The sequence below is a fragment of the Macrobrachium nipponense genome, chromosome 8 (assembly GCF_015104395.2).
Source record: "Macrobrachium nipponense isolate FS-2020 chromosome 8, ASM1510439v2, whole genome shotgun sequence".
In the NCBI taxonomy this organism is placed as follows: domain Eukaryota; kingdom Metazoa; phylum Arthropoda; class Malacostraca; order Decapoda; family Palaemonidae; genus Macrobrachium; species Macrobrachium nipponense.
In genome coordinates, this window is record NC_087203.1 from 83504278 (window position 1) to 83531170 (window position 26893).

Genomic DNA, 26893 nt, shown 5'->3' on the forward strand with positions numbered 1-26893 from the left:
GATCCATAGAGCATTCTTGGGATCAGGGTTAGCAATAGAGCTCATGGTTTTGAGAAAAAGTTGGAACTACAAGGGAGAATATCCCTCAAGTCATTTAAAATAAAGAATTTATAACTAAGCTGCATTAAATATTATGAGATGAATGCACATTACCATTCATGAGAGATGATACAACGAATAACCCATTAAGTCTATATTAGTCTTGGTGCTAATGCTGGAGTTAACAGATAAGTCAAAACACTCAATCAATGGGGTAAAAATTTTGATTGACATCACAAATGCCCATCAACAGAATTTCCAGTTGCCTACGATCAGAACCAAGGTAGCATTATGACTACATGTCAAAAGTAAAGTAGAGAGAACACAGTTCTAGTTCACTTTGAACTTCACTGGCACTGCTTCACCATCCGTCACATTCTTTGTGTATTAATGGTAATTTCCTGAAGCAATACAGTATTTAATGGTATCCTTTGATACAAGTTTTGTAAAACATCCTGTGGTATGGAATGGTCTGGTAGTGCCCTTACCTGAAGTCCTTGGTCCTCTGGAGAAGCAGAAGGCCATTCTTTGTCTGGAATGGGGCAATTGGGAAAGAGGAATGAAACATGCAGTGGACTGATCATGATTAACTGGAGTATTTATTTTACTCAAAAAATCAGCTGCAAAAGAAAGGCCTAGTATGTAGTTCCAATCTCAAGTATGTTAGCCTTACTGGAAAGACAAATGCCAGAAGAAAAAAGAGTAAAGCATGCTGTATAATGATCCTGATTACAAGGATCTTGGGTCTAAATCACAAAGTAGTTGCAAAGAAACACCTCAACTACTTACAGAAAATCATGCTTGATGGTCTCTTAATCTCCAAATTCCTGCGGAAACAAAGAAAATTATGCAAACAAAGAGGTTTCTCTTACTTAGGTATAGCGCTGTCTCTGTCTATAAATAAAAACTGCAGAGGGGCTACCCAGGTAAAGGAGGTTTCTTTATTAGCTTCGGTTTCTTTGCTTTCATGGGACTGGAGATGAAAGTTCATCATGCATAAAGTTTTCCAGTAATTCCTTATTTTCAGCTGAGCCACTTTACTGCTTCTTGACTACAGGAGGAGTTAAGTACAGGCAGTCCCCGGGTGACGTTGTTCCTCACTTACAGCGCTTGCCTCATGGCGCTGTTAACCACAATTTTTCAGTGCCAAAAAAGGATTTACGGCACTGTAACCCAGACTTACGGTGCTGTAACAGTGCTGCAAGTGCTATCTATTCCCATTATAAGTATGATGATTTGGGTTAAGGCGATTTTTGGCTTACAATGCCCTGCCGGGGACTGCCTATGTCTAATGTCGCAAATAACCAAAGCAGCAAATTCAATATTGAAAAAAGTTAAATTATGCACTGGAAAGCAATGCTAAAAAACATTGTGAAAACAAGTGCATAATGTATTCACAAAAAACTCCTTGCTAAATAGTAATCTGTAATGGTTGTTACAAAAACCAGTACCTGGTAAGAAGAAAACTGCCTGGCAGAGTATTCACTAATTCTCATATATTACACTATTAAACCATGGATGAAAGTGTGTGGGCATAAGAGACTATGAATGTAGACTAATATAAGCAACAGAATTGTGGTAAAACTATTTTATACCAAGGAGTAAAACAATATTTTATCCAAGGAATATGTTTTTCCTTGCAATACTTATTTCTAAAGAAAAATAAAAGAAAACCAACATTCATCTAATGTAATAAGTGTCACTGTTTACAACAACTATAAAAATTTTACCCATCTTTATTTGCAGGTCTCTGTAGGGTTTGTTACATTTTCTCAATTTGACTGTGAAACATATAATACATGAACTCCAGACTGACAAACTAATCCAGTCCTCTCTGTAATGACCAGGGTATAAAGTTGACAAAGATAATCTAAGAAACATTGCATGCAATTTTCCACACTAAATTGTACTTGGGATAAATATTTTAGCATTTGCCTCTTTGTCTCTGTTTCTTATACTCTGTATGCATATCTGCTTATATCACATTAAATTCCAAAGAATTCCATAAAGTATAAGAGATTGGGATTATTAGTATATATAACTTTATAAATAAAAATATAAGCATTGTAAAAATTTAGCAATATCACTGAAAATGGAATTTATGAATGAATTTCATCCAGAAGTGGAAAGTCACTAAAACCCAAATTGTTCATATACAAAAACCTTCAGGATAAATCTTCTAGCGCCAGCTGGAAAACCAGTAAAATTAATAAAAAACTGAGTACGCAAGGAACTATTGGCATATGCGCTTGATCACAAGCTATGTGGGATCTCTCACAGTGCCTTCAGCATCTCTTGATCGCATCAGTTACTTTCTTACTGCCTTAAGAGAGGGCATGTTTTGCTCTCTGTCCTCTTAAAGCCAGTTTAGGTTGCCCACTTTTTCATTTTTTTCTAAAAGTGTTTACAGTGTGTGTATGCTGTTTGTTTGTATGGGTATCAGGATATCATGGATCATTTTACCTCTCCGACTAAGGTTTCTTCAGGATCTTGCAAGAAACAGAGGAATGCCTGGGTATTAGTGGGGTCCCTTGTTCAAAGATTTTTAACATCGGTGTCCGCGGATCCACATCCAACATGTAATAGGTGCCGAGAAAATGTATGCATAATTACTAAAACTTGTTATTTAAGTTGTTTTTGGTCAGTGGAACAATAGAAAAAGTTTTATGAGAAGGGTCAGTACAGGAGAAAGGAGATACCGCCATCTTTGAATGACGAAGCACCTTTATTTTTATTTTGTTCTGCCTAATAGTGATGCTGATCCATGTGTCATATTGTGAAGCTTTACATCTTCTAATCTACCTAGAATAAATTGTGGAGCAATAAAAAATAACTTGAAAATTCATACACAAAGAAAATTTTCTGTGCTCTAGATTTGAATGCATTTTGCATAATTCTGTATTGACACTACACATCTGATAAAAAATATACGCAAGGTTTCCAGACTTTAGGAATCTGTAAATTAACATTTGAGGAAGCTTTCACTTATTCCAAATCTGGCTAATTATATTATTTCCACCTTCCACAGATAGCTCTTGGTATTTATTTCCATCAACATGAAGCCAATGGCATTAATTTCATTTGTGGTAATTAAGGCAAAATGATAGCATTTTCCTCTATCAGATATCCAAATCTGAATATCAGTGGAGCTCTAAAATCTTGAGGGATGATTTAGCAACAACTTCTCAGTAGCAAGGATTCATTTTAGTTCAGTCATTAGCAAGGGTTTTCATTGTAGTTCAGGTACCTTGCAGAACACCCAATGTTGATACATTGACCAGAGCTAGTTATTATTTTATAGTGACATTGGAGTCTTCTATATTATGAGACATGTCCATGAGCTCCAGAAATACTAAAACACATCCTGGGAAGGACATTGTGCTTATTTTCCCACGTCAATATACGTGGATGAAGACCAACAGGAGAGGCCATAAAATAAAAAATTACTGACCAGATAGGAATCCAGGCAGTGTGTGCATGCAAGAGGATTAGAGAACTCATTTCACATATGACCATGTAGAGGAAACTCTCATATAAAAATATATAAAAATTTATGTTGCATGGAAACCCTAACCTAAATGGTTTACAAAGAGAGAAGAGGCAGTTAGTTCAGCAATATTACCACAAGTGGTATTTTTAGCAGAGGCAGTCATCCAGGTAATCTTGCTCTAAAGTGGTATGTTTAATAGTGGCAGTCATCTTGGCAATCTTTCTGTAAGCGCTATTATAAGCAGCCATTTATGAGACTATCAAATCTTAGATTGTATGGAGAACATACCTACCTGAAATGAAGACTAATTATGGATCCAGGGAGTTGGGCAATATAGAGGCAAATGGTAGTATGTCCAACAGTTACTACAACTGACATTTTCTTGCCGAGGGTAGAAACTATGCCCAATTGTAATACATTCTCATACTGAATGTGATTAATGTTGCGATGGTCCCATAAGTCACCTGATGTCACATTTACATGTTATTTTAGTGAGTTAATCATTCTCATTGAAAAATTAAGCTACACTCTTGCAGAGAAGACAGTTTAATAGCATGCTCAGCTGCACTAGTTCTAATTTTCCTTTGCATGGTAGGAGACATGAAGTTAGAAAGTTCTGCAACAACAAAAATGTCTAGCAACTTTGTCACTATGAATGTCACAAAGTTCATGTCAAACAGTGAAATCTCTTGTGGAACAAGCCATTCTGAAAGAAGTGGTGAAATGTGCCCAAGCACATCCAAGATGTTTGGAGTTACTGACACAGACCCTCGCAGGACCTGTTTCACCTTTGTTGTGAAGTTTTTTTCAGCTTTGGATATTGTGAGGATCTTTTCAGCTTTAGGTAATTGGTGGAATTTTTTATTCAAAGTCAGTCCAGAGGGACCCTTCTTTTTAAACCTACATCACTCTTGCCTACAGAAAGGCCAGTGGACTTCCAGACCACTATTCTATGGTTGCGAGTCTGGCCATGGACAAATAAAACTATTCCTAGGCCAGAAAACCCTTGAGTATGTAAAATAATGGAATGTGGCTGTCATAATAAAGTTTATACATGTCAGCTAAAAAGTATATCAAAGGAAAAGGTAGTCCTGATAAATATACAAGGCTAAAAAGATATTGTCCAAGTTGATGATTATCTAAAACTTAACTGGAAAACTAATCCTTTCTGCTGCACAGAGGAAATGAAGTTTAGTAAAGATCCGAGACAGCTCACTTGAGCAATGATCTTGAAATGTGGCAACCGAAAAACTGAGACAGAGACCGTGGTGACAAAGGGCAACATGTCAACCTAACAGCCATGGCTATCTTTCATCCTTAGTGCTGGTCCACTCTTTGGCTCTTAATACAGTAAACACAATGGTTACCCTTAGAGAACAAATTTGAATCTTAACATCATTTCTGGAAGCAGGCACAGTAGTTGTTAAAACAATATTAATTACTATCCAAAGCCATACAAAACTATTTTCTTTAGTAAGCACTTTTATATAATTCTGTTAGATAATTAAATATCTTTTCAGAAAAACCTGTGGACCACAAAACCATTACATTTGCACAGACACACTTCAAGCAGCTACCAAATGGATTAATGCACACATTTTTTAGTAGGCTTAAAGCACTTCTAAGCAGGCTTCTAAATTTTCATCTATCATTGTATTTTTATTTATGCCGATACTTAGAAGCACCAAATCATTCACTTATTAATTTCCAATTTCACTTGCAACTAAACAAATCACAGCTAAAGTACGTAGTATGAAGTTTTAATAAAAAAATTTCCGTTGCCAGAGTGCATATCGGAGTAAATTCCACTATTATTATTATTATCTCCTGTTCAGTAGCCTTACATGTTATGAAATCTATAATTCTAGTTTCCCTTAATACTAAAAAAAATTTTATTATTCTACAGTTAATTCTTAATCCCTCTTTGCTATTATACACTTCAATAAGAAAGATTTTTCTAAATTAATGTGGGCACTGAAATTTACACAGATTATTCAGCAAATTTTAGTACTATATCAATGTAATTTACAGGAAGTACAGATCTTAGACTCCATACTTTGAGAAATTACAGCCATTGATTTTGTTTACATTTTAAAATAACACACGTACTGTACTGTATTTCTGAACTGAGGTTATCTAATTTGTGCAAATTACTTTTACTCCAAATATCACCAAGAAAAATAAGTATTTTTAAAGACAGTGGCATTCTCATATCATAAACATGAACTTTCAAGATTTGGCTAATGTGTAATATGATATGACATTTTTATGTAAAAAGAAAAGTTAGGAACATATCACCTGTGTATGGTCAACACTCTTATAAAATTACCAATTGGTTGCATATGCTTATATGCATGCAAATCACAATCTACAGTATACAGAAAGTTTGCTCATCCATATTTTTATATAAAAACTACAATTACTATATGTATTAAATTTTACCAAATTTAGTGCTCACGCTGCCATGACTACTAGTTTACTTATTGCCTTAAGTACCTGAATGAGAATATTTCAAAACTTAATCACCTCAAGTTTTATATGGCGGAAAGTTGTTTGCTAAAATCATCATTCACTAACCATACACTTTTAGGCTGTGAAAATATCCTTAGGCCATCCTCAATTTGCATCAATTTCTCTTCCAGATCGTGTCGTTTCTTTTTCACTCGTAAAGTATCCTGAGCAACGGGCAAAGTAGATAACTCTCTCATGACTTCAGCCTGACCTGAAATAAATATTTTAACCAATTTAGAAACTCATAATACCTGAAGACCTCTCGAGTTCCTTCGGAGACTAAAAATGCAAGAAATTAAGTAATGAAATGGAAATTAAGAATTAAAATGCTTAGTGCTATGATAGATTCACATCAACCGTACATCTGATGTCTAGGCCAGTTCCCTTACAACGCTCCTGACTAGCTGTTGATAGGCCAATCACAGGGCTGGAAACCCTCAGTCTCTCTCGAGAGTTCACATATGCAGGATGTATGTTCCACCTCTCCTGAGGGATACATCTTTCAAAAGTATCCCTCAGAACAGGTGGAACATACATCCTGCTTATGTGAACTCTCATGAGACTAAGAGTTTCCAGCCCAGTGAGTAGCTTATCAACAGGCAATCAGGAGCATTTTTAAACTGGACTGGCCTAGACATCAGATGCACGTTGATGTGAATCTACTATATTAATATATATACCACAATCCATGTAATCCATTTGTTGATTTGGTATGGTTTCAATTTGGTGATCTGGTATGGTTTCTAAGTCTTCCTTCAATAATCCTATTCCATGTAAGAGGGTACATAGTGTGATCAGTGGACCTCATGTGGTGCAGTGTGTAGGAATTAGTATTTAGGTTTTTATTTTTTTTTGCAGTGTCCCTTCTGCCCCTAACTACAATCCCCTTTCAATCCTTTTACTATACCTCTGCTCATAGTTACTTTCTTCCACCTTAAACCCCCCTCCCCCCCCTCCCACCCCCAACCTCCTAACAATTGTTTCACAGTATACAAGTGCAAGGTCCTTCCTTCTGTTACACCTTTAAAACCTCCGTTATTCTCAGTTTCCCTTTCAGCGCTGAATTGACCTGACTAATAGGTCCAAGCACTTTGTCTTTGCCTTAAATTTATATTACAATTACAATAATTTTATTACTTTTCATTCCAGGTTATGAAGCCAGTAAGTCTAGTATTACCATGGAGCAAATAAAACCCCTGAAGACCATGGAGAGACGCTCGCTCGCACTCACCCAAGATACCAAGAAGAAATTCCCAAGATTTTAACCCTTTCATGTCCAACTGACGTAATAGTACGTAAAAAATACTCTATATCCCCTATCTATCCAACTGACGTAGCGGTACGTAAAATTTACCAACATTTTTCTCTCAGTGACCCCAAAGCCATTTTTTAACTCTCCCTTTATTTTTCAACTTTTCCTCTACATTTTCATATATTTACAAAGTAATTTTCTATGAAAAATAACCAAGATAGGGCTCTTCAAAAAATTATTATCTAGCAATAAATGTTGATGACGGTAAATTTTTTGTTTCGTTTCGGTCATTTAAACTTCAAATGAAACTGTTGCTGTATCCAAAGCCATTTTCTTGACCTTCCCTTTATTATTCAACGTTTCCTCTACATTTTCGTATATTTACAAAGAAATTTCAATGAAAAATAACCGAGATAGGGCTCTTAAAAAAAAAATTTCTAGCGGGGAGAGCGCTCTGTTTCTTATCCTCTTTTCTATCAATTTTTTCACTGGCTGGACTTATTCGTTTTCCATTGATTTATATGTCGATATTTAGGGAATTTTATTGGCTTTCTCATAAAAAATAATTCATTCGCCTGATTTTCATAGTTTTTGGGTTAGGAACGAAAATATAAAAAAAGTAGAGATTTATTTTTTTTTTTTTTTGTTAAATAACTCACATTTTTTCGTATTTAGAGGGCTGGGACTCTTATTCTGACTATTCCACCATAAAATACTAATATTTAGAAAAAAAGGACAGCAAAATGAACGTTGTTGGCATAAAATTTATATTTTTGCTGAATGTTCAAAATAATTATTTTTTCGCACTGTCGAGCTCTCCCAGACACCTCGGATATCCGGGGACACAGTGCTCATAACTAAGCGGATATGAAAGAGTTAAGTGAAAGAAGTTGGACATGAGTAATCCATATAAGAAGAGAGTACTGATGAAAGCCAATAGCCTACTAGTGATGAAGATTGTGAAGTTAACAGGTGTATGGGAAAGAAGGCAGACCGGTTTAACCAACTTCATTTCACAAGATCCAAAGCCAATTGACCTATAGATTTTGAGCAATCCCTGAAAATCATCCTGTATGAGCTTTTATGCTTCCATTCATAATGGCTTAGAGTAATAAGATGGGGTGCATTGTATAATGCACTTCAAGATATTAAGGTTAAAGGAACACTTATGGTGTGTTAATTTTTGTCTTTAATAAAATCATTTTGACGGTACATAATGGTTCCGAAAAAAAATATTAAGAATCATATTGACTTCTGTCAGTACTTTCAAAATCCTTCCCCTGTAGGAGGGTACCCTGTAAGGGGGTAGTGCCGCAGTGCACCTCATGCAGTGCAATGTAGACATTAATTCCAGTTCTTTGCAGCGTCCCTTCAGCCCCTAGCTGCAACCCACTTTTGTTCCTTTTACTGTACCTCCATTCATATTCTCTTCCTTCCATCTTACTGTCCACCCTCTCATAACAATTCATAGTGTAACTGCGAGGTTTTCCTCCTGTTACACTTTTCAAACCTTGTCACTGTCCATTTCCATTTCAGCACTGAATGGCCGTACTGGCCCCAGTGTTTGGCATATATATTATATATAATATTATATATATATATATATATAATATAATATATATATATATATACACATATATATATATATATTATATATATATATATATATATATATATATATATATATATATATATATATATATATATATATATATATATATATATATATATATAGATATATATATATATATATATATATATATATATATATATATATATATATATATTATATCTATATATATTATATATATATATATATATATATATATATATATATATATATATAATATATATATATATATATATATATATATATATATATATAATATATATATATATATATATATATATATATATATATATATATATATATATATATATATATATATATATATATATATATATATTATATATATATATATATATATATATATATAATATATATATATATATATATATATATATATATATATATATACTATATATATATATATATATATATATATATATATATATATATATATATATATATATATATATATATATATATATATATATATATATATATATATATATATAATATATATATATATATATATATATATATATATATATATATATCATATATATATATATATATATATATATATATATATATATATATATATATCTATATATATATATGTATATATATATATATATATATATATATATATATATATATATATATATATATATATATATATATATATATATATAGATATATATATATATATATATATATATATATATGCCAAAAGTCTATAAATCAATTGATCAATTCCAAAATCTTTCATCTCTTCTAGGGACAAAGAGAATAATTACATGAGAATGGTTATATTTTGTTCTAATTGGTTCCTAGCTATGTGTAGTTAGGATCAGTCCTTGATTTAGGTTAATCTCACTAGCTTCATGTCATGATACTGAATCCCTTCTCTTGGGGCCGAAATTAACCTACAAGCCAATAACATCCCACATTATATCTTGATATGTTTAAGTATTGCAGTCTTTATTAGACATACAAAACAGAAGGCTCATTTTTTTCATATGCATACTTAACAAGTGAGCAGCTTTCTTTCCCATTTCATTTGGCTAAGCTTGTAGATTTTTCATTTTTTTGTAACATGATGCTTTCTAATTCCATTCTGTATTTACCCATTTCACCATCTTTTCCAAATTGTGTAACTATTCTGTAAATTCATCTCAACGGAACATTTTCACCTCCAAGCCAATTACCTTGTAGTATCTATTTGAAGAAGTACTTGTTACTACAGCACCTTGATTTTGTAGCAGGGTGATAGCAACAGTGTATTTTGGTATCAGATGGCATTTGGTAACAGTACCTTAAGTTTGAAAGTTCTTATTGGTATTTCTTTCAAATAATAACTGCAGTGTCCTACTGTTTGTACCATATATATTTAATGCTTTTAACATTTACAGCTTTGATGAGTACGCATTTGTTAACCTTTTGGTGGTGTTTTCCTTTTGTACTTATAAAAATTGCTTTTCTCTTCAATTACTGAGTAGTGAGTTGATGTTTAAAACTATAAATATGCTGTACTGTTTTTGGCTTAGAAACATATATCAATAATGTTTCTCTGTTTGTATAATAATAACCTTGTTCTTTCCATTATTTCATGATTACTAAATTTTAACATATATTTTGATTCACCAGTGGTTTCACTGTATATTTTTTGTACTGTGTATTTCTCATTTCCTCTTACTGTTTGATTGCAGTCAGGAATGCCCAAGAAAAGGTGCAATTTATTAGTTTAACTTCATCAGGGAATCACATCTGTTATGGCACAACTTCTACAAGCAGGTCTGCTACCCATACTCCCCAGAGAGATATACGAAGATTAGTCTCTTAACATGGATATTATTCTAAAATTAATGTCAGAGTTGCACGCATCAAAATCAGCTTCCTTGTGACAAGCCCTCCAGCCTCTCCACTGGTAGTGATGAAGAAACCTGTCTTCTCAAATGAGATTCAAGTCAAGTGATCAAGCAAAGAGAATACCAAATTCCCATCCAAGCCAGCAGCTACTATTTGCTACTCCCAAGAATTTAGATGTATTTACTACTTTACTTGTCCCACAGGAAGGATCCACCACCAATTATACCCAGATCAACCCTTAAACGTCTATTTGACGTATTATACGTTGACTAAAATTGTCTGTCGGGTGCTAATCGGACGTATGGTACGTCGACTACAAAAAGTTTTTTTAAATATTCGTGGAAAAATAATTATACGCCTAGTTTGCAAAAAATTTGAAATCATGCGCCTTCAGGGATGCTGGGAGTTCACGGAACAAGCTGTTGTTTTGTTTACAAGCGTTACCAAGGCGCGCATGCGCAAATTTCTTTCTTGCACTAAACAGCATCAGCGACACATCTCAGAAATTCTTTTGTCACTTTGTCGTAATTTTTGCACCATTTTATATTAGCCTTTACATAGAGTTTTATATATGAAAATGTGCAAAATTTCATGTAGAATACAACAAAAAACAACCCAATGTTGTAGCTTTTATCAGTTACGAAATATTTTTGGGTTGTAGCTTTTATCAGTTACGAAATATTTTCATATAAATCACGATACAAAAAATGCAATTGTATGCTAAAACTCTTACATTCTAGTAATATTCAATCATTTACCTTCATTTTGCAACAAATTGGAAGTCTCTAGCACAATATTTCAATTTATGGTGAACTTTTGAAAAACACTTTTTCCTTACATCCGCGCGCGTTAACTGCCGAAAATCTCAGAAATTCTTTCGTCAGTTTGTCGTAATGTCTGCACCGTTTTATATTAGCCATTACATAAAGTTTTATATATGAAAATGTGTGCAATTTCATGTAGAATACAACAATAAACCACCCATGGTTGTAGCTTTTATCAGTTTTGAAATATTTTCATATAAATCACGATGTGCCAAAATTTCAACTTTCGGTCAACTTTGACTCAACCAAAATGGTTGAAAAATGCAATTGTAAGCTAAAACTCTTACATTCTAGTAATATTTAATTGTTTTCCTTCATTTTGCAACAAATTGGAAAACTCTAGCACAATATTTCTATTTATTGTGAATTTTTAAAAAACACCTTTTCCTTACGTCAGCGCATGGTAACTGCCGAAAATCTCGGAAATTCTTTCGTCAGTTTGTCGTCATGTTTGCACCATTTTATATTAGCCATTACATAAAGCTTTATATATGAAAATGTGCGCAATTTCATGTAGAATACAACAAAAAATAACTCATGGTTGTAGCTTTTATCTAGTTTTGAAATATTTTCATATAAATCATGATAAGTGCCAAAATTTCAACCTTCGATCAACTTTGCCTCAACTGAAATGGTCGAAAAACGCAATTGTAAGCTAAAACTCTTACATTCTAGTAATATTCAATCACCTTCATTATGCAACAAACAGGAAGTCTCTAGCACAATATTTCGATTTATGGTGAATTTTTTAACAAAAACCTTCTTTTACGTCCGAGCGTTACGAATTCATGCATCATTTTGTAATAATATTTTCTGTGTTGTTTTGATTGTTTTACAATTTGTTATGTACCAAAATCATCGCAATTTAGTGTACAATACAACAATAAAAAATTGACTCACTAGCTTTAATCATTTTGTTCCTAGCGTAATTTGTATACAATTATATATGAAATTTTTGTGTGCGCTGTCATATATTCCAATACTTATATATGGTAATGATATTTTTTTCATTTCTGATGGTTGCATACTAAACTTCAGGCAATGACAAAAAAAGGAGTCAGAAATGAACTCTTAATCTTAAAAACTAAGCCTGCTGTAATTTTTTGAAAAATTACTTTTTTTTCGCTTCGGTGCTAACTCCCAAACGCCGGCGGCATACGAGACACTTTGGTAAATAGTGGCTCGGCGTTTAAGGGTTAAGAACAGTACTATTGACAAATGCCAGAAATGGTACACATTCAGCAACTTTGGATCATATTGCGGGAGCACTGTTCTTCCCCAGTTGCATCTAAGAGATTATGCAGGCCTCTATTCCTTCACAGCTACCAATGTAATCATTTTCATATGACCTTGCAGTCAAGTGGTCATATACAGTCCACATCCTATACTAGCTCAGCCAGCTGCTGCTGAAACAGATAATGTAAGAATAACTATACTCTATTTTTTTTCATCTGTCCATCCGGCTGTGTGGTTTTTGTATGGTAACACTGCGTCCCGGGCTTTAAATAGTTACGCTACGTGTAAGTTTTAGGTAAATAAAAGGATATTTGGGTGTACATTTGCAACTGAAAAATGTTTTAATAATTTACTGTATGCGAATTACACCAATAATATTCGAAAATAGGTTATTGTTATTATTGTTGAATGTAAGCTCCCTTTTCGGGGTGTGGCGAATGGAACAGCCAGACGCAGAGCGGCGGGAAAATTGCTTCTCTCGCTGTTCACTACGGCAAGATGTCAAACGTATTACTTCATTATACGTAAGTATATCAGTATGTACTGTTATTTTTATAAAGTGCGTTTCAGCCAGATACGATATGACGTAACTTGGTTTAGCATCTGTTTTGATGGAATTTGCGTCTGGCTGTTCCATTCGCCACCCGAAAAGGCAGCTTACATTCGACAATAATAACAATATTCTATTTCGAATATTAACGGTGTAATTCGCATACAGTAAATTATTAAAAACACTTTTCAGTTGCAAATGTACAACCAGATATCCTTTATTTACCTAAAACTTACACAGCGTAACTATTTCAAGCCCGGGACGCAGTGTTACCATACAAAAACACCACTGGCGGATGGACAGATAAAAAAAACAGAGTATACATGTCCTGCTTGAAAGTGCTTGTTTCTTCCTTGTATGACGATGCCAGCAAACATGAGGCAGATAGAATTGTTAGGTACCCTATTCATCCTGTCATGGCCAAAGCGGACAATCCTTGGTGATATCGGCTGAAATGGGGTTGTCTGAGAAGCAATGGATTTTTAAAGGGAAAGGCGATGTCCAAGAGTGTGGTAATTATAGGGGCATTAAATTGATGTCCCACACTTTGAAGATACTGGAAAGGATGATAGATGCTAGACTGAGAGAAGAAGTACAAATAGGTAAAGAGCAGATGGGATTTATGAAGGGAAGGGGAACAACAGATGGTATATTTTGTCTGAGGCAAATAATGGAGAAATTCGGGAAAGACAAAGGGACCTACATATGGTATTCATTGACCTTGAAAAGGCTTATGACCGAGTCCCGAGACAAGAGGTATGGAGGAGCCTGAGGGAGAGGATGGTGCCGAGAAGTATGTGCGATTGATACAAGAGATGTACCGGAATGTATTTACCAGAGTGAGGAGCAGTGTTGGGGAGACAGAAGGTTTTGAGGTGAGAGTAGGATTACACTAGGGGTCGGCTCTGAGCCCATTTATCTTTAACATAGTGATGGATGTTATAATAGAGGAAGTAAGGGAGACAGTACCATGGAACATATTGTATGCGGATGATATTGTTCTGTGTGAGAGAGCAGGGAAGATCTGGAAGTGAAATTGGAAAGATGGAGACAAGTACTGGAGGACAGAGGAATGAGAATAAGTAGATCCAAGACAGATATATGTGTACCACCACTGAGGGGATGATAGAGAAAGTATTCAGCTTGGTGGAGAGCAAATAAGGAGAGTTGATAAGTTTAAGTATTTGGGATCTTTTGTTAACGCTGGAGGAAGTATGGAAGAAGAAGTAAAACATCGGGTACAGGCAGGCTGGAACAACTGGAGAGCGGCCTCGGGAGTTCTTTGTGACAAAAGAGTGCCGCTAGGTTAAAAGGAAAATTTCACAAGACGGTGGTAAGAATAAGCAATGCTTGTTAAATAGGTACGGAAACAGCAAGCATGAGAAAAGCAGAGCAGAAGAAGATGGATGTGGCAGAAATGAGAATGCTTAGGTGGATGTCTGGGGAAACAAGAGCGGATAGGATCAGAAATGACTACATAAGGGGGTCAACTAAGGTGGTGGAAGTATCAAAGAAAGTGCAGGAGGGGAGGCTGAGATGGTATGGACACCTGTTGAGGAGAGATGAGGGACCACGCTGGGAGACATAACTATGGGGGTGGAGTGCAAGGGAAGAAGAAAAAGAGGAGACCGGAGAAGAGATGGAAGGACTGTGTAGAGGTAGAAGAGGAGACTTAAATGAGAAGGGAATTGATGAGGCAGAAGCACAAGATAGAAATAGATGGAAACGGCTCATCCGAAACGGCGACCCCATATAAAAATGGGAACAAGCTGGGAAGACGAAGAAGAGTCTGGGAAAATCCACTAGCAGACTGATAAGGTCTGGGAACCACTCTTTGTCACATTCTGGTGATTGAAGCTTGTTTAATACCTCTCTTATCATCCCGAAGGGAGGAAAAGCGTAAACATCTAGTCCTGTCCAATCTAACAGCATTGCATCTGTTCTCCACACTAGTGGTTCTGGAATTGGAGAACAGAAAATAGGAGGCAATTGTTCCTTGATGTGGGGAACAGGTCTATTGATGGTCTTCCCCAAAGCTTCCAGAGGTCCTGATACACTCTCGTTCAGAGTCAATTCTGTCGGTAAAACCTGATTCACACGACTCGGTTCGTTTGCAATAACATTCATTTTTCCTTGGAAGAATCTTGTTCGCCCTGATGAGGAGATCTTCGGCTGTCTTGTTGAAGGAGAATGAGTGGGTCCCTCCCTGCTTCCATACGTATGACAACTCTGTGGTGTTGTCCGAATAGATCGCTATGTTCCTTCCGGTGACTATAGGGTCGAATGCTTGTAGTCCTAAGAGGATGGCTTTCAATTCTTTCACATTGATGTGTAAGGTCTTTTCTCATTCTGTCCACAGATCTGATACTCTCTTCTCTCCTAGAAGGGCTCCCCATCTGCTTTCCAAGGCATCTGAGAAGAACTGCAGGTCGGGGTTCGACACGACTAGGGAAAGTCCTTCTTGTAATCTTTCCCTTGAAAGCCACCAACGAAGATCCACTTTTATCTCTTCCGTCTTAGGGGAGACTAGCGAGTCCGGTTGCGTCTTCTGAGACCAATTTGCTTTCAGGAAGAACTGAAGCGGCCTCATGTGTAGGCGTCCTAACCTGACAAAACTCTCCACTGAAGCCAGGGTCCCGAGGAGGTTCATCCATTCGAGGGCTGAGCAGGATGGGCAAACAAGAAATTGTTGGACTATCGACAGACAGGACGTTATCTTCTTCGGGGAGAGAAAAGCCCAAAAAGCTAGAGTCTAGTATCATCCCTAAATAGAGAATCCTCTGAGTTGGAATCAATTGGGACTTCTCCGTGTTTATTAGAATACCCATTTGCTGTGTCAAAATAAGTGTCTTCTCTAAGTCCTTCACACACTTATGACTGGATCTGGCTCTCAGGAGTCAGTCATCTAAGTAAAAAGCTGTTGAACCCCATCAAATGCAGCCACTTTCCTAGGGGAGCGAGAATCTGAGTAAATACTTGAGGGGCGGTTGACAGTCCAAAGCAGAGGGCTCTGAACTGGAAGACTCTCTTCTTGAAGACAAATCTCAGGAACTTCCTGGAGTTCTGATGGATGGGAACATGGAAGTATGCATCCTTCATGTCGAGAGACACCATCCAGTCGCCTGGTTGAATGGCCAACATCACGGATCGACTGGTTTCCATTTGGAATTTCGTCTTCCAGACGAAGAGGTTCAGAGCGCTTACATCCAACACAGGTCTCCATCCCCCTGATGTCTTGGGGACTACGAAGAGCCTCTTGTAAAATCCTGGGGAGTTCTTGTCTGGTACCTCCTTTATGGTTTCTTTGCTGATGAGTTCTTCTACTTCTTTGGCTAAAACCAAAGCTCTTGTTGACCCTGTCGAGTATGCTGTCAAACAGATAGGTGTATTGGACAGTGGTGGATCCTGCGTAAATGGGATCACATACCCCTCTCGAAGCACCTGGATTACCCACTGTTCCGCTCCTTCACCTCCATTCCTTCCAGTAGTCGTAGAGTCTCGCCCCCACGAGTGTGTGAAGAATCTTTCGTTCATTTCTCTGTTGTTTTGAAGGGAGGTTTCCTGGTAGACTTGGTTCGTAGGTTAGCCCTTGGTCTCTGCTGCCACCTCGACTTGCCTCCTCAAAAGGGGTGCTTTTGTAGAGGGGAAGCTTTAGCTCCCGTCGCTGGAGGTTTCTTAGGCCTTCTTGCTGACTGAGAAAGATGATCATTAGTGGACTTTTTCTCAAGGTCCGATAGTACATGTTGGATAGTTTCTTCTGGGAACAGGTGAGACTGGTTCGTGGTTACTCCTCGAGATGTGAAGGAGCACCACCGTTCTCTCTTCTTGAGTACTCTCATAGTAAGTAGAGCAGCCTACTCCCCTGAACTGTCTCTCACTCCCCTGTCTGCACAGGACAAAACATTGAGCCAGTCCGCAGGAAATTCTTCATCCAGAGACTGGCAATCTTCTATTTTTCTGGCTAAAGCTACAATTGTCCGATCCCGAAAACTGAAGACTTCAATCACTTTGTACAAGTTCTTCACCAAGTGATCCAACCTCGGGTGAAGAGAACAACACTTTTGCAGCCAAGAACGCTGCTCTTTTGTGTGAGTCCACAAGGGCGGAGAAATCTCCTTGGGAGGAGGCAGATACTCCCAAGGAAGGAACTTCTCCTGTCGCATAAAACCTATAGGTTTTTTTCTGCAGCTTCGACGGAGGGTAAGCGAACGAAGCCTTGCCTGACTCACTCTGTTTAGCAAGCCACTCTTCTACTTCCTTCAGTGCTTTCTTCGAGGACTGAGAGAGAACTGGTTTCGGTAAACCCGAAGGCCCTGATCTCCTATCCTGCATGAACATCGACGGAGGAGAAGAAGGCGAAGCTGGCTCAAAAAAATCTGGATGTCTGTAAAAGGAACCTTAACAGACTAGAATAAGCTGAAGAGGGTTTCAATTCCTGGTCTTGAGTTTCCTCTTCTGACAGGACGGAAGACACCCCATCGTCTTCTTCCGTCTGGTTCGTTGTCTTCTTCAAAAAGATCATTAATTCTTGAAGCTGATGTTTAAAGGGGCCCAAAGCAGAATGCTCTGACAAAGGTTTGGTCTTCGAATCATCCATGGTCGAAGTCATGGCAGTCGACGGCTCTTCTTCAAAAACGATCGAACGGGAGTCGAAAAAAAAAGGGACGTATGAGGCGAAAGAGTCAAAACTCCTATCGACACACAACGAGGTGAGTCAGCATCGCAAGCGTGTGAACGCTGGACCGCACGTGAGTGTCTAACTTCATCCAAAGTTACACTATCTGAAGAGGACTGACGTTCTTCCCGGAAAATCTGGCCAGGAGCGAAACTACAGAAGGTTGTGGATTCCAGTGCTCCTTGGATTTCTTAATAGGCGGCGACATACCTCTCGCACACGGGGCATGTCTCTTCAATGGACGTGACACTAAATCACTCCACACCTTTCGCCTTGACACGGGCGACTGCACTTCCAAGTCAGACGACACCTGCACGTCACTGATATCTACACCTTTCCAGCGGCGTTTCTTAGGCACTTGCAAGTCGACTACATCGACGAAGTCGGCGATTGACCATGGGCAAAACCCCCAGTCTCCCTTCGACCTCCGGTATGTCTTCTCCCGGGTGCTGGGGAGTGGGACAATGACCTTGACCTTCGTCTAGGAGAAATGGGGGGACGGACAGCCACCTCCTCGGACACGACACTGACACTTGGCCTAACACTGGCCTTTTCACTTGACTTCTCTACGAAAGCACAAAACGACCTCCCTAAATCCATAACGGATTTCGCCAAGAATTCAAATTTCTTGTCCATTTTGGACTTTAACATGGATATGGTGTTGGGATTGGAAACATAGGATACCTGGACTGGAGTAATTGGTAATGAAGTTAGAGGACTATCAATAGGTGAAATATTAGATAAAAGTGGAGAAGATAGTGACGGTTTGTTCGCCTCTAAAGGCACGGGAGTTATCTCTACTCTAGCTTTACTACCCACTCTAAGAGCTGCTTCCCTTTTCCTATCTTTGTCCATTTTATCCAAATGAGCTTGAAAAGTCTTCCAACCTTGTTCATCTAAACTACGGCACTCATCACAAGTTAATTCCTTGCTACAGCACTGACCCCTACATTTAACACATTTGGAGTGCAGATCGTAACATAGTTTAGCTAATCTAGTTTTGCAGCCACTGCTGCAAAACTTAACTGACAATGAACTAGTCAGATATCTTCGCAGTAACTTGCTAATAACAAGGCAGCTAACTGATGAAGCAAAAAAACCAACCAAGAAATTGTACATCACCAAATAGATATAATCCAAAATGGCAACGAAAGTCGACTGCAACAAAAAACCATAGGGGTTACCCCGTGGCCGGCAGAAAACAAATTGACGATAGTTAGCTCAGTAGTACTGGGTATACCCGAAAGTGGGCGGGACCTGTATCACCTACGCAAACGATGGCAGCGCCGCTGCCTCCGCCAGGAAATTTGAATTTTTGTCTGCCAGGTAAGAAAGCTTACAGCTAATGTAATTGTTTGGTAAGTCACTATGTGAAAACTAATAATACAGAGAAGAAAAAATTTCCTTACTTTTTTTAAGTAAATGAAGGGTATTTAGACGTTCATACTCTGGTAAAGGAGCATGTCCAGGTGGACATTCAGGGTCAACCGATTTCGCAATTTCTGCTAGACGATTTTCTTCTTCTTTACGCGCTAATAAATACCTGAAAGTAATGAACAGAGTAAATGTTCCTTCCCCAAATATTCTTATTTAATTTCCTTGATTATTTAATAATTTTGAGCAAAGTTCAAAGAACCAAAAATACTTTTAATATATTACAGTGGTCCCCCATTTTTGCGGGGGATGCGTACCAGACCCCCCCGCGAATAGTTAGAATCCGCGAATGTTTGGAACCCCTATAAAAACGCTAAAAGCAGCCTATTTTGTTAGTTAAAACTTAAGAAAAACCACTAAAAATGTTCATACTTGGTTTTTTTTAATAGTTTTATCACAAAAAGTGCATTTTATGATGAAATTGATAACAAAAACCAGGAATTTGTGGATATTTCTCATAGAAAAATACTGCGAATGCGCGAATTTTCCGCGAATAATGCAGGGAAACGTTCCCGAGAGAAATCCGCGAATGTGTGAGTCCGCGAATCCGGAGAACGCGAATACGGGGGGTCCACTGTAATTCTAAAAGAGCTGCTTTGAATTTCCATCATGGGTTAAATTATCTTAACCCTCTTACGCCGACTGGACGTATTTTACGTCGACATTTTTTGTCTCCCGTGTGCCGACTGGACGTATTTTACGTCGACTTACAAAAGTTTTTTTTTAAAATTCGCGGAAAAATACTTATAGGCCTACCAGCCTAAAACTTTTGAATCACGCGCCTTGGGGGATGCTGGGGAGTTCACGGATCAAGATGTTGTTTTGTTTACAATCGTTACGCAGGCGCGCAAGCGCGAATTTCTTTCTTGCCGCACTAAAAAGTATCTGTGACACATCTCAGAAATTATTTTGTCTGACATAATTTTTGTACCATTGTAAATTAGCCGTTACATGAAGTATTATATATGAAAATATGCGCATTTTTATGTAGAATACAACAATAAAATACTCATGATTGTAGCTTTTATCAGTTTTGAGATATTTTCATATAAATAACGATAATTGCCAAAATTTCAACCTTCGGTCAACTTTGACTCTACCGAAATGGCCGAAAAACGCAATTGTAAGCTAAAACGCTTATATTCTAGTAATATTCAATCATTTACCTTAATTTTGCATGCAACTAATTGGAAGTCTCTAGCACAATAATTCGATTTATGGTGAATTTATGAAAAAACTTTATCCTTACGTCCGCGCGGTAACTCTTCCGAAAAAAATCATACATGCGATTGTGGTAATGTTTGCACCATTTTAAAATTAGCCGTTATATAAAGTTTTATATATGGAAATGTGCGCAATTTCATGCACAATACAACTAAAAACAACCCATGGATTTAGCTTTTATCAGTTTTGAGATATTTTCATATAAATAACGATAATTGCCAAAATTTCAACCTTCGGTCAACTTTGACTCTACCGAAATGGTCAAAAAATGCAATTGTAAGCTAAAACGCTTATATTCTAGTAATATTCAAGCATTTACCTTCATTTTGCAACAAGTTGGAAGTCTCTAGCACAATATTTTGATTTATGGTGAATTTATGAAAAAAATAACATTTTCTTTACGTCCGCTGCGGCAAACCGAAAATCATACCGTGCGATTGTGGTAATGTTTGCACCATTTTAAATTAGCCTTTACATAAAGTTTTATATATGAAAATGTGCGCAATTTCATGTAGAATACAACATAACATAATTGAAGGTTGTAGCTTTTCTCATATTTGAAATATTTGCATATAAATCGCGATAAATAGGAAAAAAACCACGTTCGGTCAACTTTGACTCTACCGAAATGGTCGAAAAACGCAATTGTAAGCTAAAACTCTTACAGTCTAGTAATATTCAGTCATTTATCTTCATCTTGAAACAAATTCGAAGTCTCTAGCAAAATATTTAGATTTATGGTGAACTTAAAAAAAAATATTTCCTTCCCTCCGCGCGCGGATTCTCCGCCACAAATCTCCGAAATACGTACGTCCCATTCTCGGAATATTTGCTCCATTTCATATTAGGCATTTCATAGAGTTTTATATATGAAAATGTGTGCAATTTCATGTAGAATAAAACGAAAAATATTTGAAGGTTTGTAGCTTTTCTTATTTCTGAAATAATTGCATATAAAAATATATATATAAAAAAAATTTGACATTAGGTCAACTTTAACTCGTCAGATATGGTCGAAAACTGCAATTGTAAGCTAATACTCTTACAGTATAGTAATATTCAATCATTTGTCTTCATTTTGAAAGAATTGGAAGTCTCTAGGACAATATTTAGATTTATGGTGAATTTTTGAAAAAAATATTTGTTTACGTCCGTGTGTTACGAATTCATGCATTATTTTGTGATAATATTTTCTCTGTGTTGCTTTTATCATTTTACAATGTTTTATATACCAAAAGGATCGCAATTTAGTGTACATTACAACGAAAAAAAGTAACTTGTTACCTTTAACCGTTTTGCGCACAGCGCGATTTGAATACAATTATATATGAAATTTCGTTTTTGCGCTATCATATATCGCATTATTTATATATGATAATGATAATTTTTTTCATTTCTGATGGTTGCATACTAAACTTCAGGCAATGACAAAAAAAGGAGCCAAAAATGAACTCTTAATCTTGAAAACTGAGCGCGCTGTGATTTTTTGAAAAAAATATTTTTTCCGCTTCCGCGCTCACTCCGAAACCCCTCCGGCACACGGGAGACAATTTTTTATTTACCGCTCCGGCGTAAGAGGGTTAAAATTTACAATATTCAACAAAGGTGAAGAACCCCCATGCTCACAGAAAGTCTTGCTTATGAATATATTTGCAGCAACCTATCACACATATAACTTACAAAGTTGTACTTTACACATAGAGATGGATTGTGCAATTTAAAAAATGCTTTTTAGCCTCCTACCATTATTCTAGAAAAATAAAAGTCATTATCATTAAATTTTTATAAAGCAAGAATAATTCTATCATAGAAATGGAATTTTCATTATAAAATGATATTTTATTGCATACTTACCGAACAATTATACAGCTGTAGGTTCCCTACGAATGGCAGACAATAGATTCAAACTTCCACGGTGGCGCCGCCATCGCTGATGTAGGTGACGTCATCTCCCTCCACTCGAGAGAACTACAGGTACAACTGTCCAGGTAACATCAATTCGTTCTGCCCAGCCATCCACCTGTGGGGAGGAGGGAGGGCTTTGATTAATAATTGTTCGGTAAGTATGCAATAAAATTTCATTTTATAATGAAAATTCCATTTTTATTGCAGTGTCTTACCGAACAATTATACAGCTGATTACCCATTGCAAGGATGGGGGGCTGTGGATTAAGTTTTACTTCAACAATAACATACGATTCTTGAAAATAAAGTATACCCAAAAGCACTGTTAGTGCCTGTTGTACCTTACCTTGTAAGAGAGCTACTGCAGGAGAATACTACCTCTGGTCAGTGCTCATCTTACATAGTAGAAGGCTTGGAATATGACCAATGGGTGCCTCTACATGGAGTGGAAGATCCTCGTAGTCATGGTGTTCACCGCTGACTCAACGAAGATACAACAAAATATTGCCCTTGCCCTGGGCTAAGACCAGAAATAACCAACATGAAAAAACTGTCACCTACACCGAAATAAAAACCTTTTCCCACCAAAACTAACACTAAAATGACTGGTGAGTACTCCAGGTACATTGTACCCCCAGACTTCCCTTTAACTCGTCAACCTTGGTACAAGGCGAAACATAGGCTAACAGAGGGAGCAACCCCCTATGTCGTTTCTCCCAACATCATGCCAGCTACCGAAAGTGGACCGAGAGACTTACAATCTTCAAACACTGTCTCGATTTCTTTCAAATAATGCGTAGCAAACACAGATTTAGACCTCCAAAAGGTACTTTGCAGGATAGCGGATAGCGACAAGTTGTGTCGTAAAGCGAGAGAAGTCGCTACCGCTCGAACTTCGTGCGCTTTCACTCTCAGTAAAGAAAACACTGCATCATTAGCTTGAGAATGTGCTTCTACAATTAACTCTCTCAGAAAAAAGGAAATAGCATTTTTTGAGAGGGGACAAGAGGGATTTTTAACAGAGCACCACAAACGATTCGATTGACCTCTAATCTTCTCTGCTCTGCGGAGGTAATATCTTAATGCCCGCACGGGACATAAGAGTCATTCTTCTTCTTCCTGGCCTATCAAGTCTGTCAGGTTTTTGAGAACAAAGTTACGTGGCCACGAATTAGAAGGTTTTTCGTTTTTCGCGAGAAAATTGAGTTCCACAGAGCAAACTGCGTTGCCTTGAGAAAATCCCACTTTTTTGTCCATCGCGTGTAGCTCGCTAACTCGTCTAGCTGATGCCGATGCAAATAAAAATAATGTCTTTTTGGTGAGATTCCTCATAGACGAAGAAAGTAACGGTTCAAAGGGAGGACCCGAAAGCCGTTTAAGAACTATATCGAGATTCCAAGCTATCGAGCCCTTCGACGATTTGGAAGTCTCGAACGATTTAATTAGATCGGAAAGATCACTATTCGTGGATAGGTCTAGTCCTCTGTGTTTAAAGACTGAAGCCAGCATCGCTCTGTATCCCTTAATAGTCGAAGGCGCTAAACACTTAACGTCCCTTAAGAAAAGAAGGAAATCGGCTATTTTGTTCACAGATGTTTCAGAAGAGACTTTAGTCTGTCTACACCATCTTTGAAACACTCCCCATTTAGACTGATATAGTCTGTTAGAAGAATCTCTTCTGCAGTTCGCAATAGCTTCTGCAGTTCGCAATAGCTTCTGCAGCTCGTCTCGAAAAACCTTTCGCTCAGACGAGACTCCTGACAGTCTGTATCCTGTTAGTGCCAGAGCGGATAATCCTTGGTGGAATCTTTCGAAGTGCGGTTGTCTGAGTAGACATTTCTTTAACGGAAGAAGTCTGGGGAAGTCTACGAGCAAGTTGAGGAGATCTGGGAACCATTCTTTCTCTTGGCCAGAATGGAGCAACTAGTGTCAGAGAAACATTTTTGTGGAATGGCACTTTGTTCAGCACCTGTCTTATTAGGCCGAACGGGGGAAACGCGTAAGCTTCCAGGCCCGACCAGTCTAGTAACATTGCATCGACTGACCATGCAAGAGGGTCCAGGACTGGAGAGCAAAACAGCGGAAGGTGGTTGTTCCTCGAGGTTGCAAAGAGATCTATCATCGGCTTTCCCCAAAGTTTCCATAGGTCTAGGCAGACCTTCGCATCAAGAGTCCATACTAACGGCAGTACTTGATGACGGCGACTTAGTCCATCCGCCAACACGTTCATTTTCCCTTGAACAAATCGAGGGATCAGCGTAACCTGAAATTTTTCTGCCCACAGAAGCAGATCTTTTGCAAGGTTGTAGAGGGTGAAGGAGTGCGTTCCCCCTTGTTTCCTGATGTAGGAAAGTGCTGTTGAGTTGTCTCCGTGAACTGCTACCACCTGTCCCGTCACGAGATGAGAGCTAATAGCTCCCTCACGTTGATATGAAGAGAGCGCTGCGTTTCCGACCATTCCCCCGACGTTTCGTTCTTCCCCAACAGGGCTCCCCAACCTGCATCGGAGGCGTCTGAAAAGAACTGAAGGGTTGGGTGGAGTGGACGAAGTGAAAGACCCTCTACCAGTCTTGATTTTGAAAGCCACCACGCTAAGTCCTCCTTGATTTCGTCTGAAATCGAGAATATTGTCGAGTCCCGTTGAGTCTTTCTGCACCATGAAGCTTTCAAGAAGAATTGCAGGGGCCTCATGTGCAGCCTTCCGAGTTTGACAAACTGTTCCACCGAAGCTAGTGTTCCTAACAGACTGGTCCAATGGTTGGCGGAACAGGACTTGCGGTCCAGGAAGTCCTGTACTACTTCCAGACATGACTGGACTCTCTTTGGTGAAAGAAAAGCCCGAAAAACTCGAGAGTTCAGAGTCATCCCCAAATAGAGAATGTTCTGAGTCGGAATTAGCTGAGATTTCTCCTCGTTTATAAGAAGACCCCAAAATTGCAGAAAAGAAATTCAGCTTCAATCCTACAAACACGGAGTTGAATACTTCACCGATATTGGAGAGATAATACTTCCCAACAAATGAAGAAAAAAAGTCTGCAGCGACCACCGATGTTAACCAGAAGCCGGCAGAGAACGAATTGATGTTACCTGGACAGTTGTACCTGTAGCTCCCTCGAGTGGAAGGAGATGACGTCACCTACATCAGCGATGGCGGCGCCACCGCGGAAGTTTGAATCTGCCATTCGTAGGGAACCTACAGCTGTATAATTGTTCAGTAAGACACTGCAATAAAAGCTGATAACTGGTGAGTAATCAATCTAACCATTATTGATAACAAAACCTGCGACGATGATGTGTTAAACTGAATCAAGATGGCTTAAGTTGTCGCTCATAATTCATTGGTCAAAATACTAACAAATGTACATTTTTATATGGTTTATGGACTGCTGAGACATGTTTATTGGCCTGGTTAATTTAGTTTACTACTTTTTGTTATATAAGCTTAGGTTGTAATTGATCAAATTGTTAAAGAAAACTTTCAAGGTTACTGTTTTAGGTTTCAATGCAATATTTAGTGGATAATATTTAATATTTTCTCTAGAAAATAAAAAATGGTTATGCAGTGGCAACTTTCCTTTCCACTCCTTTACTAGTTGGCAACTTCAGCTTTCCAAATATGAATAGATAAATCCTCCAAAAATACCAATTCCCTTGCAAACTTCAATATCTGCAATTTATAAAGGATTAGTTTGGCTATCTCAATTCCAAGAGCTCAAATATTATCACAAGGTGTCAAAATCTAGCCTATGAAACTTAAGATGGTAATCCTTTTTACTATTAAGTGAAGACTCTCCAAGTGCTTAGTAGTTTAAAATGAAAAACTAATGGATAGCTTATCTTGGGAATTACCTCTGGAATTACCTCTAGATGGCCGGATGTAGCCAAAATGTTAATACATACTGATTTGGATGATTTCTAGAAACTCACCTTGGAAGCTTCCCTTTTTGATATGACAATGGCACGTCCCATGGTTGATGTTTTACATTCTTCATAGATTGTGACCTTCTAAGAGTAGACCTATGAGTTTCAGGCAACTCTCTTCTCTGTTTACAATTAAAAGTATACCATATAAGGTTGGTCATTATTGTTTACAGAATTTCAGTTCATCAATCTGTGTAACAGTGGACTTGTTTTTAAAACATTTAAAACTATGGTAAAAAATAAAATTACCATACAAAAGAACTATTTGTAGCTGTGACCATGAACTACTTAGCAAGTGACTGTTTTATCAGAATTATATGAACTTTTCTTGAATAT

The 26893-nt window shown here is 37.4% G+C and overlaps 1 pseudogene; it reads right to left on the bottom strand.

The window, feature by feature from the left end:
* Positions 1 to 1282: 1282 nt before the first annotated feature.
* The window catches only part of LOC135222894 (uncharacterized), a 67033-nt pseudogene continuing 41422 nt past the window's right edge, over positions 1283 to 26893 (bottom strand).